Here is an 18,995-nt window from a genome sequence, read left to right as displayed (position 1 = left end):
TGTGTTTTAGAAAATTTATGGCAGTGTGGAGGATGGGTTGGGGAAAGAGTAGGTTGGAGACTGGGACACCAGTTAAACTGATATTTTAAACAATCTAGATGAAAGATCAAAAGGCCTGAATTAAGACAACTGGAATGGAGAAGAAAGACTAAGTTCTGGAGAAATTTCAGAGGGGGACTTGATAGGATCAATTAGATATGGGGAATAAACTAGAAGAGAGTCATGAGTGACTTCAAAGCCCAGGTGGAATATGAGAGCAAGTCGTGCCCCGCTACATGTGACAGTGTGCTTAGATCACCCATGAGCTTCAACAACCTTCTAACGTCCCAGGGAAGGAAAAACAGTTTTGAAATGAAAACTATGCTGGTACATGAAATCCACCAAGTTAAGTTGTGAAATAGTTCTGTTTGTTCTGCCACGCTATCAAAAAGGATCATACTATATCTCCTGAGAGAAATGGAAAACATCTTGGGCTCTAGCTCATGGAAAAACCTACCATCATCACCTCAGTTAGCCTCTCCCAAACTGTCTGACTCAAGCAATTATGTGGATAGGGCAGGGAGGACAAGGAAAGGGAATTCAGAATCCATCACCTCCATAATACTCACACTCCCCTAAACACTTAGCCTGGGAGAATGACAATTGTAGCTGCTGCTCTCCCCCCCTCCCATTAGACCAATAATATTTTATTTAATATCTGTCTATCTATCTATCTATCTATCTATCTCTATAATAAATGCTATAGAAACAAAAAATTAAAAATACGTAATCCCACTTGGCTAGTGTGGCTCAGTGGTTAAGCATCGACCCATGAACCAGGAGGTCACAGTTTGATTCCCAGTCAGGGCACATGCCCAGGTTGCAGGCTAGATCCCCAGTGTGGGGCGTGCAGGAGGCAGCCAATTGTTGATTCTCTTTCATCATTTATGTTTCTATCCCTCTCTCCCCTTCCCTTTCTCTCTCTGAAATCAATAAAAATATAATTTTTAAAAATAAAAATATATAATCCAACTTCAAAAGAATCTTTCATTCTCAAAATAGGTAGGATTTATAAATTATATAACTTGCAGAAGAATATAAAAAGCAATGACTTATCTGCAGCTTTTTGAGCTTTTGATAAAAAGTAGCTTGTATCAGAAGCTAAACCACACTCCAGGTTTATACGTTGAACCTTTACAATCAGGCCTGTGATGATGTACACAGGCTTTAAACGCTTCAGTTAGGTTACTTAATGGGAAAATATCTGGTCATATTTTATAGTTTATGCCCTCTAATCTCTCCCCCATCTTCTCTAATAAAATGGTAATATGCAAATTAACCATCACTCCGCTACATAAGCCACGCCCACCAGCCAAGCCACGCCCACCAGCCAATCAGGGTAAGTATGCAAATTAACCCAAACCAAGATGGCTACAGCCCCAGAGAGCAAGGTTTCCCAGGTAACAGAGCAAGCCAAGCTTTCCATAGCCATTGCAGGCCTAAGCCTCCACTCAAGCTACAAAGTTTCAGTTATAGAAGGTAAACAAATTCAAACAAATGGCAACAGAATGGAGCTTGAGAGAGCAGGACAGGGTTGCCGCCGGCAACAGGGGAAGCAAAGCTTTAAAGCACACCCTGGCCGGGCTCACCCGCTTAAGGCAACAAAGTTTCAACTGTAGAAGGTGAATTAACTGCCACAGAGATGGCTGCTGCCCCGGAGGGAACAGCAGGCTTGGCTCTGCTCCAGGCTACAAAGTTTCAATTGTAGAAGGAAAATAAATCCCAGATACCAGGGCCTCCGCTTAGGTTGCCAGGGGGCGTGGCTGGTCTGCAAACCACCACAGGCCCCTCGCTCAGGCCACCCCACACCCCAAGAGAACCCCACCCTGATCCGGGACACCCTTCAGGGCAAACCAGCTGGCCCCCACCCGTGCACCAGGCCTCTATCCTATCTAATAAAAGAGTAATATACAGATTGATCATCACTGCAACACACAATATAGCTGCCCCCATGTGGTCAAAGATCCTGCCCCCATGTGGACACAAGATGGCCACCACAAGATGGCCTGCAAGGGAGGGCAGTTGTGAGGGACCAGGCCTGCAAGGGAGGGCAGTTGAGAGGGACCAGGCTTGCAAGGGAGGGCAATTGGAGGTGATCAACCCTGCAGGAGAGGGCAGTTAGGGGTGACCAGGCTGGCAGAGGAGGGAAGTTGGGGGCAAACAGGCTGGCAGGGGAGCAGTTAAGCATCAACCAGGCTGGCAGCGGAGTGGTTAGGGGGTGATCAGGCTGCCAGGCAGAAGCGGTTAGGGGCAATCAGGAAGGCAGGCAGGCAAGCAGTTGGGAGCCAGCAGCCTGGATTGTGAGAGGGATGTCCGACTGCCCGTTTAGGCCCAATCCCACCAGGAGTCCCAGATTGGAGAGGGTACGGGCTGGGTTGAGGGACGACCCCCCGCCGTGCACGAATTTTGTGCACCGGGCTTCTAGTTTATTTATATTTTTGTCAGTACATGCATTGTTCAGATTTATTTAGTTTTTACCTAATGTCTCATCAAGGATACCACATTACATTTAGTCATCATGTGTCCTCGGGTTCCTCTTGGCTGCATTGGTTTACTAGACTTTGTTTTTAATGAATTTGACAGTTTGAAGAGAACTGGCCAGGCATTTTGTAGAATGTTTCTCAATTGAGATTTGTCTGATTTTTTTTTTCCATGATTAGGCTGGGGTTATGGGTTTCTTGGAATAAGACTAGAGGTAAAGTGCCACTCTTAACTAGTCACTGCTGATGTTGATTTTGATCACCTAACTGAGCTACTGTTTGTCAGTTTTCTCTACTGTAAAGGAACTCTTTCTTCATCCTTTCCATAATGTACTCTTTGGAAGGAAGTCACTGCATAGGCCACACTGGGGAACTGGACTCTACCTCCTTGAGAGTGAAGTATCTATAGAAATTAATTTCAATTGTTCTGCATGGAGGATTTGTCTCTTCTCTCCTATTTATTAAATCACTTATTTATAGCAGCAGGGACTCATATTTGTTTTATACTTTAGGTTTTAATGCATTACTGTTGGGAAGCACGAGACTTGGTTGGAAAGTTTGTAAGGAGGACATTCTGATAAAATGGAAGTATGTGGAAGGCCACATGCCCTGTTTATCGGAATTCCGACTTAGGGGAGTGTCAAAGGCGGTATCCTTAATTATTCCTTGACCTTTCCAAACAAGCCTGTTCATATGCAGATCCCAGGGTGTTGAGTAGAATCCTTATGCTTAATCCCTGGATGCCCTTGCCTAGAGACAATGTAAACATGTGTGTCCTCCCAACATTACTCACCCTGCTGATTATATCTAAAGATAAAAATTCCAGTAAAGGCCTAACGGGGCAGGCAATTATGGCGGCCTGGCTTCTTCTTGCCCCCACACTGAAACTGTGTCGGAGCAATCTGTTCATCTGTCATTCAGGGGCTCCTGGTCAGCCCCAGCACATTACTACTTTTTGTTTTGTTCAAACTTTTCCAGCTTTGGCCATTTGGAGCTCCTTTAAAAAAATATTTTTATTGATTTCAGAGAGGAAGGGAGAAGGAGAGAGATATAGAAACATCAATGATGAGAGAGAATCAATGATCGAGCCCACATCCGTCTTGTGCTCCGACTGACCAAGAATCGAACCGTGACTTGCTGGTTCATAGGTCAACTCACAACCACTGATCTACACTGGCCGGGATGGATCTCTTTCAAATGGCTCTTTCTCTCTGACATACCCGTCACTGTTGGGTTTTCTTGAGACTTACTTTCTGGCACTACAATATGCTCTAGACCTATGTTACTAGTATATATTTCCTTCCTCAGTCCTAGAATCAGCCATTTCTCCAAGGAGCCCTAGTTTCTTTTAGTGGAGAATGGTATTAGAAACCAAGATCTGGACACTAGTGTTCCTGTCTATTGGGCTATTGCTCCTTCTAGGCCCTCTCAGACTCTCAGTAAAGAACTATATGTCTGTATATTGACCCATGTATATATTCATATCTATAAATAGATATATCATCTACATGTAGCCATCTGAATCTACATTAAGCTGAACCTGAGATCATGCTAATGTCTCTATTTCTCCTCCATTATCACACGGATCATTCTAGCCTCTTCCTCCCGCTGATCTATAACCTCCCACTCTAGGTAGTGAGAAACTTGGCTCCTACCATCCACCATCCATTAGTTAATTGTTCACTTCTAGCATATGGTGGTTTCAAATTGTTAACATATACTCTGTCAACTAGAGTACAGTGTTTATACATAATTTCTTTTTTTACTTTGATCTTACAGACTCTACTAATTTCCAGTTACTTAGTTCAGCACCTTTTTCCTTTATTCCCTTCAGTAAAGGCTGTTTCACATATTTGTAATATAGATTCTTTTGTCAAATACTGCTTTCTATCTTAGGAATTAAAAAAATTGATTTTTAGAAAGTGGAAGGGATGGGGAAGGAGGGGAAGGGGAGAAAGAGAGAGAGAGAGAGAGGGAGAGAGGGAGAAACATGGATGTGAGAGAGACATCGATTGGTTGCCTCCCACATACACTCCTACCTGGGTGGGGAATCGAACCTGCAACCCAAGTATGTGCCTTTAACCAGGAATCAAACCCAAAACCCTCTGGTGCACAGGCCAATGATCTACCCACTGAGCAACACTGGCCAGGACAAGACTATGTTTAGTTTTGTAAGACATTGTCAAACAATCTTCCAAAGGGGTGTACCATTTTGCATTCTCACCTACTAATGAGAGTTCCTGTTATTCTGCATCCTTGTGAGCAATTGGTATTGTCAATGTTTCAGATTTTAGCCATTCTAATAGGTATGTAGTGGTATGTATTCATTTTAATTTGTATTTCTCTAATGACAAGTGAAGTTGAACATCTTTTTATTGGTATTTGTCTTCTGCATATCTTCTTTGCTGAAGTTCAGATCTTTTGATTTTAGATTTTTCTTTTCTAATATTTGCATTCAATGCTATAAATTTCTCTGTAAGCACTGCTTTTGTAGCATCCCACAAATTTTGACATGTATTTTCATTTTCATTCACGTAAAATATTTTAAAATTTTTCTTGAGATTTTTTTGACCCATGAGTTATTTGGAACTGTGTTGTTTAATTTCCAGGTATTTGGGGTATTTTTCAGGCAATATTTTTGTGATTGGTTGCTAGCTTAATTCCATTGTGTTAGGATTTATGGTAAACTGGCTAGGAGGTAGGCTGTGTTTAATTTTTTTATATTTTTTAAATTACTTTATTGATTAAGGTATCACATATTTGTCATCAACCCCTCCCCATTCCCATCCCAACCCCCCCCACACACGCATGCCCCCATCCCCCTGTTGTCCGTGATCACTGGTTAGGCTCATATGCAAGCACACAAGTCCTTTGGTTGATCTATCTCCCTGTGTTTAATATTTTAAAAAAATTTTATTGATTGATTTGAGAGAGGGGGAAAGGGAGAGAGAGAAACATTGATTTGTTGTTTCACTTAGTTGTGCATTCATTGGTTGCTTCTTGCATGAGCCCTGACCAGGGATCAAACCTACAACCTGGGAGTATTGGAATGATGTTCTAACCAACTAATGTACTCTGCCAGGAGAGTTGAGCAGTGTTTAATGTTTGGTGTAACTATCAGTACAAAGGGTTAAATTCCTGCAGTGTGTTTGTTTTTCTTCCCCCTTTTGAGTTTCCTTCAGTAGATATCCTTGATAGAGATTCTGTGTCTTGCAGCTCTTTCAGCTATAATTTACTATTATTATAATAAAACCCTGTTGGTGTGGTGGTAAGGTACAGGGGAGAAGGTCATTTTATAAGCTTCTGATTAAATTTCAGTGTCTGTTGAGCCTGTGTTTTGTGGTTTTGACTGTCACAACTTTTAGTCCAGTGGTATATGCTTTTGTTCTCCCTGCCCCCACTACTCCTATCCCTGACCTCAGCTTTCTCAACCTATTTCCTGGAAGCCCAGGACCCTGTTGACTCTGTGTTTTTTTTTCCTCTTAGATGAGACAAGAAGGCTGAGAAGGGAGGGTGCTGGAGTGGGAGGAATGCCCTTCCCCCAGCTAGGATAAGGCTCAGCCAAAGAATTTTCCCCTGGAGCGTAGTCCTATGTTATAGAGAACTCTGGGATATTTCAGTAATTACTCTTTACCTCCTCAGAGCCAGGAGAGGATCTTTCTTGAATCTTCACTGAGAATTTGGTGCAGTACCTGGAGGTAGATCCCACAAAAGTGTAGGCCACAAGAGTTTCTCACTCCCACTCAAAGCCACACTCAGCCTTCAGCAATTCGTCAAAGTTGCCATTTAAGTGTCCCCGGGAGATTGTGGTTCCAGTGTTTTCTACTCTAGGTAAGCAGATCTCAGCTGTGCCTCTTTGGATAAGCCTGTATCTTCAGATTTGGGGGTTGCAGTTTCCCCTGCAACCTCAACTCTCTGGAGGGCCCAAGAAAAGTTATTGATTTTTTTATTTGTCCAGTTCAGTTCATTGTAAGGATGGGAGTGAAACTTCTAAGCTTTTTATTAGTCAGAGCTGAATCTGGAAGCTCTCCATTTCTTTTTCAATTAGGGAAGCCACTTTGGTCTCTTCTTGAAACAAAAAATTATATATTTTAGAGGCCCTTTGGCAGTAATATAAATCCTGAGTGGATTATTTTTAAACTCTCCTCATTCCAATTTGTAGCACCAGCTTTAGCAGGGGTGGGGGATGTCCAGCCCCCGGCCCTATAAGGCCCTCGAAATACTTTGGTCTGGCCCTGCCAAGGCATTAGGGGTGAGTTAATTAAATGTTTGACAAATACAGCAGGCTAATTTTTAAGGTGATAATTTTGTATGGCCTATGAATGATGTTATAAATATCCAAATGGCCCTTGGCAGGAAAAAAGGTCCTCATCCCTGGGTTAGAGGAAAGAGTTGCTATAATGTTATGGATTGTGTGCTGAATGTTTCTGGGGTACGTGGCTAGCAGGTACTCCAAGGATACTGTATCTATATTGGCATAGCTCTAGTTGACAGTATGTCAGAAGCACTGGGTCCCAGGTTATTCTGTACTTTATTGATGAGCTGAGTCTTACTTTTCTTTTGTAAAGATTGGGAGTGCCATATTATGATCTTGCCAGGAGAGTGTTCTCAGATAACTATGAAATCAAAATACCATTTGGAATTCCTCAAAGTTATGATCTACTCAAAAGTTATTCAGTACAATGTATGAATGACCAAAAAATAGTTGTTAAAATGAGAGTTGGAAAGAACTTTAAAAATCATACATGCTAACCACCCCCTTATTTTACAGATGAGGAACTTGAAACCCACAGAAATTTAGTCAATTGCCTAACATGACACATCTAGTGAGTTGTATAGCTAGGGTTAAAATTCATATCCTCTCACTGCTGGACAATAGGTCTGATTAGGAACACTTTCTTCCCATTGACTTTCATTGAAAAACTCAGTAAGTAAGCCGCCTTCCTCTTGGTGTTTTCCTCCTGGTGTTCTCCAGAAACTGTCATCTGCTTTGTTTCTAAATACCTAAGAATTTAGTCTTCTCAGAATGGAAGTCTGCCCTTTGCATTGTCCCATCTCTTCTCTTCTAGCTGTGTTATCATTGTTTTTTCCTTTTTAAAACCACTTATATAACACATAAATACCTTACTATAAAGACTCAAACAATACACATTTACTAGTATATAAAATTTAACACCCCTCTATTTCCCTCTCCAGAGATAACCCCTCAAAAGAATTCAATATGACTCTTTTAATTCATTTTCTATTCAGTTAACACACAGATATATTTTTTTAAACATATCCTACTTATTATTTTGTAACTTGTTTTTTTTCACATATGTTTGTGGGATTTTCCTATTTCAATACTCATCAGTCTACTTCTTTCCTTGCATTATTCCCCCATCACTGGACTCTTTCATTATTTCCAGGTTTTTGCTACTACTAACAGTGCTTCAATGAATAACATGCATACATTGGTGTGCAGTTCCTTGATTTCATATGAATATGTTTTTTTAATATATTTTATTGATTTTTTACAGAGAGGAAGGGAGAAGGATAGAGAGCTAGAAACATTGATGAGAGAGAAACATCGACTAGCTGCCTCCTGCACACCCCCTACCAGGGATATGCCCGCAACCAATGTACATGCCCTTGACCAGAATCGAACCTGGGACCTTTCAGTCTGAAGGCCGGCGCTCTATCCACTGAGCCAAACCGGTTTTGGCCATATGAATATGTTTTTAACTCATTTTCTGTCCATGACAGCACACTATTCTCATGAATTCAATAAGAATCTCTTAATTGGCACTTCTCTTGAAGTTGTTTTCCCCACCAAAGAATAATGGCTAATCTCTTGTTCCCAACTTTTTTTGAGATTAATAGAAAGAAACCAATGGAGACTCAGTATGAAAGAACTGGAGAATTGCTGCATCTAAAACAATAATTACAAGTAATTAAACAAGATCATGCTAACCAAAGGGTTTCCCAACACTGTGGAATGTAATGTACATTTTAAAGCACTGTCTTTCTACCCATTACACTCCCTAATCCTGTTTTCAATCCCATAAACATGTAAATTTGATAAGGAAGGAATGAAGAGCAAGTAATGGAGCAGAGGGCTATTTTCTTTTATTTTTTAAATATATTTTTATTGATTTCAGAGAAAGGGAGAGGGAGAGATAGAAACATCAATGATGAGAATCATTCATTGGCTGCCTCCTGCACGCCCACCCACTAGGGATGGAGTCTACAACTCAGTATGTGCCCTTGACCGGAATCGAACCCAGGATCCTTCAGGCCAATGCTCTATCCACTGAGCCAAATTGGCTAGGGCGAGGGCTATTTTCTTTACATGGACAACCTATTCAGCAGCTTTATCAAATCCAGTCCCTTTACTTCCAGTTCTCTATAGATTTTTGTGGCATTGTAGTCTAGTGGGGGCCTGCAGATACCAAGCCATAGTAGCCCTCATGCAGTTTTTCCTAAGTATGGCGATTCTGGCAGTTAGCACGTTGGCTCCACTGGTAATGAAAGTGGGTTGGGTCAGGAACTTCCATATTAGAGCAGATATTGGGAGTAGAAAACATAGCAGATACACCCCAAGCAAATGACTACAACCCAGTGGGGATAGAACTGTATCCAACAGGAAACAGAGAGTCAGAAGGTGGTGTTAGAATCTACTGTAGACTCATGCTTGTCTCTAAAGTCTTTTCTCCATCTCTTTCTGCTATTCACCTCCTTCTTGTATACTTCTAGAGCTCTCAAATTTCATCTCAATAGTATACATCAGAAATTTGGTTGTAGTTTCTGCAGTTCTGTTACCCACATCTGTCATCATCCTTTTTATTGTCTTGCTCTCAGAAAGCTTTTCCTCTTTGTTGTCCTTCTTGCTCTTAGACAACTAAGTTTTAAACTGCTGTGAGCAGGAACCACAGCAGTCAGTCCCTACATGAAATGAATGCTTGGGGAAACTCAAAACAACATAGACTTGGATGTAAGACATAGGACTGAGCAGTATCCTGAATACTCTTGGTGTTCCAACTGCTGCATCGTGAGAACATTCAGGAGCCACCTAGGGAACAGTTGGAGGGTAGGAGAGTCCTCGGGGAAGAGTGGTTATCTATAGTTACAGAGGTGTTTCAGTATTTAATAACCAGCATGGCTGTACAGATATGTACCAATGAAATAGTTTCCCTGAATAAGTGTTTCAGGGGCCAAACTAAAGTAGTATAGTAAAGTATAACATGGTCTCATGATACTATCCAGGGCTCAGTTGGGAGGGCTACTCCACCAACATTTGTCTATCAGATACTGGGTTTGGGTAAGTGGGAAAGCGAAATGGAGTCACACATTGATAGAAAGATCCCAAAAATGTTGATTAATTATTGGGACTTCAGCTATTAGATATTCTCAAATATAGAAGTGAATGGAATGTGAAAGGGTTTGTGACTTATGGGGAGATCTAGAATGCATGAACCAATAAATAAGGGAAGGGAGAGCAGGTATGGAAGTGAGAAATGGCATACAGTAGGCTCTTAGTATTTGAGTACTTGCTATAGAATAAAGGTAAAATTTAAATGACCACAGGATGAATTTCTGCTGATGCGTGCTAGGTAGAGTATTGATCTTTGGGGGTTTAGATGTGGTTTTAATCTTGTAAAAATATAATATATCCCTGTAAAAACTGAAATACATTGAAAAATTGAACTATTTAAAGTTGTTGTAGCCCTGCCCATTTCTTTGAATACTTATTTCTTTCTTTAGGCTGCTGCTAATAAGTGCGCCCTCATACAACTTTGATATTACTAAAGCAGGGCTTTAGGATTGGTGCATGAAGTTTCTTTCTATCCTCTTTCCCCTTGTGTTTTTGTTAGTGTTTAACTAGTTCATTTAATCAGTTACTGTTCAGCCCCCAGGTAAATTTCTAATGGCATATTGGTTAGGGATTAAAAGAAACATTATTCTCAAGTAGCAATTTATTTTCTTGTATCTGAAGGGGTTTTTTTTTTTTTTTTTTTTTTTTTTTTTTTTTTTTTTTTTAGTTTTAAGCATCATGGGATTTTTAGAAAAAAATTAGAAAGTGGTTTCTATGAAGGGAAAGGAGCTAAATGCATTCATTTATATGCCTCCTCATTCAAGCTGTGTGTTTCTAAAGACCCATTGTTAAGTTTTTAGACCTAAGACTAGCCTACTGGGAAGCTGTTTCAATGTTTCTTTTTCTCCCCTAATACTCCTACTCCCCCACTTAAGGACTCAAGTAATGCACATTAGTCTTTTGAGGACTTTTCTTCTTTTAGTCAAGTTAAGATCTAATTGTACTTGAATCATTTTTCTGTTAGAGCAGTGGATTATTTTATATAAATTTAGGGCACACTATGCCTTCAAAACTTGAGTTAAATTTTACTTTTTTTTGTATAGAGACAAAAATCTAGACTTATCTAAGTACCTAAATTTGACCTTTAGGGTTGTTGTATAATTTTTCTCTACCTTCCTTGGCAGAGTATTTTACACACCAGAAGTTTGACTCTTTTTTTTTTTAAATGTTTCTATTTATTTTTTAGAAAGAGAGAGTAAGGGAAAGGGAAAGAGAGAAAAACATCTCCTGCACCCACCCCAACCAGGGATCAAACCCACATCCTGGGAACCAGCACCTTTTGGTGCATGGGACGATGCTCAACCAACTGAGCCACACCAGCCAGGGCAGAAGCTTAACTCTTAATACACCTTTTCTTTTCTTTTTTTCTTTCCTTTTCTTTCCTTTCCTTTTCTCTTCTCTTCTCTTTTCTCCTTCCTTCCTTCCTTCCTTCCTTCCTTCCTTCCTTCCTTCCTTCCTTCCTTCCTTCCTTCCTTCCTTCCTTCCTTTCTTTTAAATATACTTTTATTGATTTCAGAAAGGAAGGGAGAGGGAGAGAGAAACATCAATGATGAGAGAGAATCATTGATTGGCTGCCTCCTGCACACCCTACACTGGGGATCGAGCCTGCAACCCAGGCATGTGCCCTGACCAGGAATCAAACAGTGAACTCCTGGTTCATAGGTCGATGCTCAATCACTGAGCCACGCTGGCTTGTCAATACACCATTTCTTGAAAAGGCTTTTGCATTGCATTACTTTCTTTCTACTTTAGTAGTTGGTTCTGAATGGGTAGGTAATTTCTGCTACCATTCTTGACAACTAAGTCTTATGAATTTACCCTTTCTTTTTACTAAATATAAAAATTATAAAAACAGGAAGCCAATGGAATGTGTAAACTGTGACCCACAGCTAAAGCTATTTTGTCATCAAGTCAGATATTATAGATACCTCCATGAAAGAATGCCAATAATTTAATCCCTCTCATTGATGAAACCTATAATAGTAGTAATATCATTGTCATCATTATCATTATACATTTTAAAATATTTTATTTTTTCCCATTCTAAACATTATGACAGATATTTTAAAAATCCTGGTCCACACTTGTGTCAAGTGCCCATTAAGTGGTCTTCATATGCTGAAAATTTATTTTTTTAATTAAAAATATATTTTTTATTGATTTCAGAGAGGAAGGGAGAGGGAGAGAGAGAGATGGAAACATTAATAATGAGAGAGAATCATTGATTGGCTGCCTCCTGCATGCCCCCTACTGGGGATTGAGTCCACAACCCGGGCATGTGCCCTTGACCGGATTGAACATGGGACTCTTTAGTCTGCAGGCCAACGGTCTATCCACTGAGCCAAACTGTCTAGGGCTATATGCTGAAAGTTTTAAAAGATTGTTGTAGGAGGCCCTGGCTGTGTAGCTCAGTTGGTTAGAGCGTCATCCCAATATGCCAGTGTTTCAGGTTCGATCCCCGGTCAGGTCACAAACAAGAAGCAACTAATGAATGCATACATAAGTGGAACAACAAATCTCTCTCTCTCTCTCTCTCTCTCTCTCTCTCTCTCTCTCTCTCTCTCTCACACACACACACACACACACACACACACACAATCAATAAAATAAAATGAAAGATTGCTGTCAGAGTCACTCACATTTTGGAAATCAGAAAATGATCTGATCAGATCTGTGTTCCAGAAAGATAACTCTGCTTATCCTCAAATATTAACTATATTATTGTTTTTCTAGCATAGGATGCATTAATAATTGGTAAGCATCTCTTTGTTTCATTTTCACAATAATTTCAATTGACCTACATCTGGCAGTCGGTATAATGAACATATACTAGAGATCACAAGTGTGCCAGAGACCGAATTGCGGGTGAGATAGGAAAGAGTAAAAGAAATATAATATTAAACTTTGAATATCAGCACCTCATTTCTTTTTTTAAAATTTTATCTTTATTGTTGAAAGTATTACAGATGTCTCCCTTTTTCCCCATTGACCCCTTCTACCCCGCAGTTGCTCCCCACCCCAGGCCTTCACCACACTATTGTCTGTGTCCATGGGATATGTATGATCTCTGAACGCATAATAATCTGGCCACTCAGTGTGTGTGTGTGTGTGAGTGTGTACACAAACACACACACACACATATATATATATATATATATATTAGAGGCCTGGTGCATGAATTTGTGCATGAGTGGGGTCTGGCCAGCCTGACCAGGGGGAGGGGACATGGGCGGTTGGCCAGCCTGTCTGCTGGTCGAACTCCTGGTTGAAGGGACAATTTGCATATTAGCCTTTTATTATATAGGACTAGAGGCCCCGATGCACAAAATTCGTGCAAGAGTAGGCCTTCCTTCCCCCGGCTGCTGTCACCAGCTTCCCTCTGGCACCCAGGACCCATACTTCCCTCGCAGCCCCAGCTTCCACTGGAAGGACATCCGGTCTAATTAGCATATTACACTTTTATTATTATAGACTAGAGGCCTGGTGCATGCACAGGGGTGCGGGGGTGTCCCTCAGCCCAGCTTGCACCCTCTCCAATCTGGGACCCCTCAAGGGATGTCCGACTGCCTGTTTAGGCCCGATCCCACTGGACATCCCTCTGACAATACAGGACTGCTGGCTCCCAACTGCTTGCCTGCCTGCCTTCCTGATTTCCCCTAACTGCTTCTGCCTGCCAGCCTGACCACCCCCTAACCACTCTCATGCCAGCCTGATTGATGTCTAACTGCTCCCCTGCCAGCCTGTTTGCCCCCAACTTCCCTCCTCTGCCAGCCTGGTCACCCCTAACTGCCCTCCTCTGTAGGGTTGATTGCCTCCAACTGCCCTCCCTTGCAGGCCTGGTCCCTCTCAACTGCCTTCCCTTGCAGGCCTGGTCCCTTTCAACTGCCTTCCCTTGCAGGCCTGGTCCCTCCCAACTGCCCTCCCCTGCTGGCCATCTTGTGGTGGCCATCTTGTGTCCACATGGGGGCAGGATCTTTGACCACATAGGGGCAGCTATTTTGATCTTGTGTGTTGGAGTGATGGTCAATCTGCATATTAATCTTTTATTAGATAGGATAGAGGCCTGATGCTTGGGTGGGGGCCAGCTGGTTTTCCCTGAAGGGTGTCATGGATCAGGGTGGGGTTCCCTTGGGGCGTGGAGAGGCCTGGGCGAGGGGCCTGTGGTGGTTTGCAGGCCAGCCACGCCCCCTGGCAACCCAAGCAGAGGCCCTGGTATCTGGAATTTATTTACCTTCTACAATTGAAACTTTGTAGCCTGGAGCGGAGCCAAGCCTGGGGCTCCCTCCGAGGCTGGCAGCAATTTCTCTTGGGATTGATTTATCTTCTATAATTGAAACTTTGTAGCCTTAAGCGGAGGCCTGGGCCAGCCAGGGTGTGCAGAAAGCTTAGCTTCCTCCATTGCCTGGGAAACCCAAGCCTCCCACTCTTTCCAGCTCCGTGGCTGCTGCCATTTGGATTTGTTTACCTTCTATAATTGAAACTTTGTATCCTTGAGTGGAGGCCTGGGCCTGCCAGAGTGTGTGGAAAGCTTGGCTTCCTCTGTTGCCGGGGAAACCCAAGCCTCCCTTCTGGTAGCCATCTTGGTTGGGGTTAATTTGCATACTCGCCCTGATTGGCTGGTGGGTGTGGCTTGGCTGGTGGGTGTGGCTTTATGTAGCAGAGTGATTGTTAATTTGCATATTACTCTTTTATTAGAGAGGATATACACTGAGTGTCCAGATTATTATGCATTCAAAGATCATAATAATCTGGACACTCAGTATATATATATATATATATATATATATATATATATATATATATATATATATATACAAGGTCTTCAGTTAACTGAATTGTTTTGTGTGTTCTCTTAATATATTTTTATTGATTTCAGAGAGGAATGAGAGGGAGGGAGAGATAGAAACATCAATGATGAGAGAGAATCATAACAGCTGCCTTTTGCATGCTCCACATTAGGGATTGAGCCCACAACCTGTGCATGTGCCCTGATGGGGGATTGAACCTTGATCTCCTGGTTCATAGGTTAACACTCAACCACTGAGCCATGCTGGCCAGGCTATGTGAATTGTAATTAAACCCCATTTTAGAATGAGGACTGCATCATAGCTACCAGCCTTCTAGTTTTCAAAGGAAGTAAATTTACATGGAACAAAAATTCCTTGCCCTAGAAGCACTGGTGTAGCATTTGAAAAACACATGCTCTTGCATCAAAAGTTAGTGATATGGTGCTAGTTATGCAATCCAGTCACTATATGTTGAAGGGCATTTTTTAGGTACCATAACAAATAGCATCTTATAGTCTAATAAGGTAATGTAAATCTTATTAGATAATATAAGTGAATTCTGTAGTGGTTTTTAAATACTACAGGTAGAATCCTACTTAACAAAGAATGACCTTGAAGGAAGATTGTGAGGTTGGGCATACCATCCTCTTTAAGTAAGATATATATAATATATACTTTTCTAAAAGTGTAATTGTATAAGACAGTCACACTTGGGCTACAAATAGTTTTGCTTTTTAAGCTTTGTAGTTCATTGCCACAATACCATCAGTTGCTATTTAATTTTAATTCTTCTCAGTCAGCTAGATTAATTCATCAAGAAAGTGAGATGTTGCCCAGCTGGTGTGGCTTAGTGGTTGAGCATCCACCTATGAACCAGGAGGTCATTGTTTGATTCCTGGTCAAGGCACATGGGTTGTGGGCTTGATCCCCAGTGTGTGTGTGTGGGGGGGGGAGGGGTGTGCAGGAGGCAGACAATCAATGGTTCTCTCTCATCATTGATGTTTCTGTCTCTCTATCCTCCTTTCCTCTCTGAAATCAATAAAAATACATTAAAAAATAAGAAACTGTGATGTCATAATAATGATGGACTAGACTTAGAGGATACAGGTTTCCTGAAGTTCCTTACATTTCATAAGGTTTTGTTGTATTAACATTTCAGGATGGATTGGACCTTAAGAATTGATTAGAGTAACCCCACATTTTAAAGCCCTCAATTTAAGTCTGATTATTGGAGCATGATAATTGGATTAATGATTAACAGTGGCCATCCTATGGATTAACTTAGGAAGTTGGGAAATGGCAATTTGATTCTTCTTTACTGGCCTGGCCTTATTGTACAATTAATTAAGACCTGCTTAAAAATAGCTCTCAGAATAGGGCCAAGGAAGGGAAAGCCTTTTTTCCCCCTCTTTTTTGTTAATCCTCACGTGAAGATATTTTCCCATTGATTTTTAGGGAGAGTGGAAGAAAAGAGAGAAATATCTATGTGAGAGAAACACATCAATTGGTTGCCTCCTGCATGAGCCCCAACCAGGGCCCAGTCCGGGGAGGAGCCTGCAACCAAGGTATGTGCCCTTGAGTGGAATTGAACTCTGGACCCTTTGGTTTGCAGGCTGACGCTCTATCCTTTGAGCCAAACAGGCTAGGGCGGGAAAGCCTTTTAAATAGTGCACAGGTATTAGTGAATTCATTTCCATGGCTAAAATAGCTACTTTTACCCAATTTGGATTAATGAGATCTGATTTTATGTTTCTTGCTGTCTAGAGCACTAATACTAAGGAACAACTCATTTTCTTAACTGTATTCTGGGTTTTCAAAGTTGTTAGGTGATTTTATTTTAAATATGTTTTTATTGATTTCAGAGAGGAGGGAGAGAGAAAAAGATAGAAACGTCAATGATGAGAGAGAATCATTGATCAGCTGCCTCCTGCATGCCCCCTTTGGGGACCGAGCCTGTAACCAGGGCATATGCCCTTGACCGGAATTGAACCTGGACCCTTCAGTCCACAGGCTCTGGTCACACTCTATCCACTGAACCAAACCAGCTAGGGCTCAAAGTTATTAGGTACTTTTAAAGAACTGACCTTGTATAGTCAGTTCATGTGCAGTTTGTTTTTTTTTCTCTCTAATTATGATGTTTACATAGAAAGGCATAAAACATATGTGTACAGTGTAAAGAATAATTATAATGTCAGCACTCAGGTAATCACTGCTCAGATCCATGGAATACTATGCAGCTGTAAAAAAGAGGGATCTCTTACCCTCTGAGACAGCATGGAGGAACCTAGAGAGTATTATGCTAAGTGAAATATGTAAGCCAGTCAGAGAAAGACAAGTTTATGAACAAAATAAACTGACAAACAAAATAGGTCCAGAGACATGGAAGCATGCAACAGATTGAGGATCCTCAGAGGGAAGAAGGGGGGAGAGATCAATCAAAGAACTTATTTGAAAATATGCATAAACCATGGACACAGACAATAGTGGGGTGAAGGCCTGGGGAGGGGATGGGAATGGGGAGAAGGGAGGTCAATTGAGGGAAAAGGGGACATCTGCAATACTTTCAACAATAAAGATAATTTAAAAAAAATGATAATAGCCAACATGAAAAATTTTCAGTTTGGCCATAAACTGGTTATAAGTTACATAATGTTTGTTGATTAAATGGATGAAGAGAATATGTTAAATAACTGCTATATGCAACTGCTAACATAATACAGAATAGAAGTCACTCAATAAATGATGTCAACTTAAAAAAAAATAGAAAAATTACAAGCATTCCAGAAGCTCCACCCTTACCATGTGCTCCATCCAGATGACAACCCCCTCTCTTTCTCTGGGTAGCCACTGTTTTTACTTTCATCATTTTCTTGCTTCTCTTTGTAATGCAGTTACTTACATTTGTATCCTATACAAAAACAGTATAATTTAGGTTTGCCTGGTATTTCTTGTATGAAAAGAATCATGCTATGTACTCTCTTGGGTCTGGGAACTTTCAGTCAGTGTTAATATTTGTGAGATTTTATCCGGGCTATTGCTATGCAGTGCATTTTTTAAAAAAGCCTTTTCTGTATTTGCCTCTCTTCCTTTTTTACTTAGGATCCCTGTAACTCTAAATGCTTTTGGAGATTTCTACTTTGCCTTCTTGGATTTTCTGCTAAATGTGGTCTGAAGACTAAAACTTGTCAGGTCCCCAGTTTTCATTAAAAAAATGTTTTTTTGAGGTAACATGGTTTATAACATTATAAAAGTTTCAGGTGCACAACATTATAATTCGATAGCTGTATGCCCTACTGCGTGCTCACCACCAAAAACCTATATTTGACCCTCTTGACCCATTTTTGCCCTCCCCCTTTCCCTCCCCTCTGGTAACCAGCAGTCTGTTCTCTATATCTATGAGTTTGTTTTTGTTTTGTGTGTTCATTTATTTTGTTTTATTTTATATTCTACACGTAAGTGATATCATGTGACTTTTGTCCTTCCTTGAGGGTATTACACTAAGTGAAATAAATCAGATGGAAATGGACCCTAGTTTTCTGAACTGCCCTGACTGCCCCTACTCTGATGGCTTTTGTTTTATGAGACTACATCTTTAAGGCTGCTGTGCTCGGTTAAAAAATCTTCCTTTCTCCAAGGCTGGTCCAAGGGTCTGGTCACGTGATTCCAACAGTGACATCACACTCTGACTGCCGGGGAACACTGGTAATTCTTTAGGTGGTGTTTGTTCCTGTGAAAGGCAGAGAAAGCAGCAAGTGCCCCTCTAAAGCAGTTTATGCCGGGGCTCCTTCTGTAAAAGCTTCCCAACCTAAATGACCAAATGCGGGCTGCCAAGGTTATTTCTTCCTTGAGGCAGAAAAAAAGAAAGCTGTAATTGAAGGTAAGCCGATTTGAGCCTGACCAGGGACAGAAGCGTGACCCCAGGGAGAAGGGAATCTGAAGAATCACAAGCAGTCTGTTGTCAGATTCTAATGACTGCCTGCTCTTTTAGAGCTGCCTGACAATTTGCATTTATAACAGGAGACTATCTACAAAGAAGGATGATGCAGTGCTCATGTTACCTAGTGATGTAAGAGGATTCTTTCATTTCTGTTAGGAAGCTGTTGCAGATTTTCATGTTGTCTTAATATCCTTTGAGCTGGGGGGGGGGGGGGGAGGGCTTCATTTGATAATAGTGTAACATTAGATAGCTATTGCTTTTAAAAATCAATTTCACAAAATCCTTATTTAATTTCTCCTGAAAGGAACACTCTTAAACCAGAGCAAATTCCACTGAAGCATTAACCTGCTTTAAAAAGTAAATTTCTGATTTTTTGGTGTCCTGTGTTCATGTCAGCA

At 41.1% G+C, this 18,995-nt stretch overlaps 1 protein-coding gene across 4 annotated transcripts in view; it reads left to right on the top strand.

The window, feature by feature from the left end:
• Positions 1 to 18,995, top strand: part of CLCN5 (chloride voltage-gated channel 5) — a 157,973-nt gene that overhangs the window by 106,937 nt on the left and 32,041 nt on the right. Inside the window, exon 1 of one of the 4 annotated variants that reach the window (XM_079764675.1) lies at positions 5,942 to 6,350. The exons of 2 other annotated variants lie outside the window; for them this stretch is intronic. The gene's annotated coding sequence lies outside the window, so the exon portion shown is untranslated. Of the gene's footprint in view, positions 1 to 5,941; positions 6,351 to 17,188; positions 18,538 to 18,995 lie in introns of those variants that run through there. One more of the 4 variants, XM_079764676.1, reaches the window with a different exon arrangement.

This window comes from Cnephaeus nilssonii (assembly GCF_951640355.1).
Source record: "Cnephaeus nilssonii genome assembly, chromosome: X".
NCBI lineage: Eukaryota > Metazoa > Chordata > Mammalia > Chiroptera > Vespertilionidae > Cnephaeus > Cnephaeus nilssonii.
The sequence above is the reverse complement of the archived record's forward strand: the minus strand, read 5'-3'. Positions and strand labels throughout refer to the sequence as shown.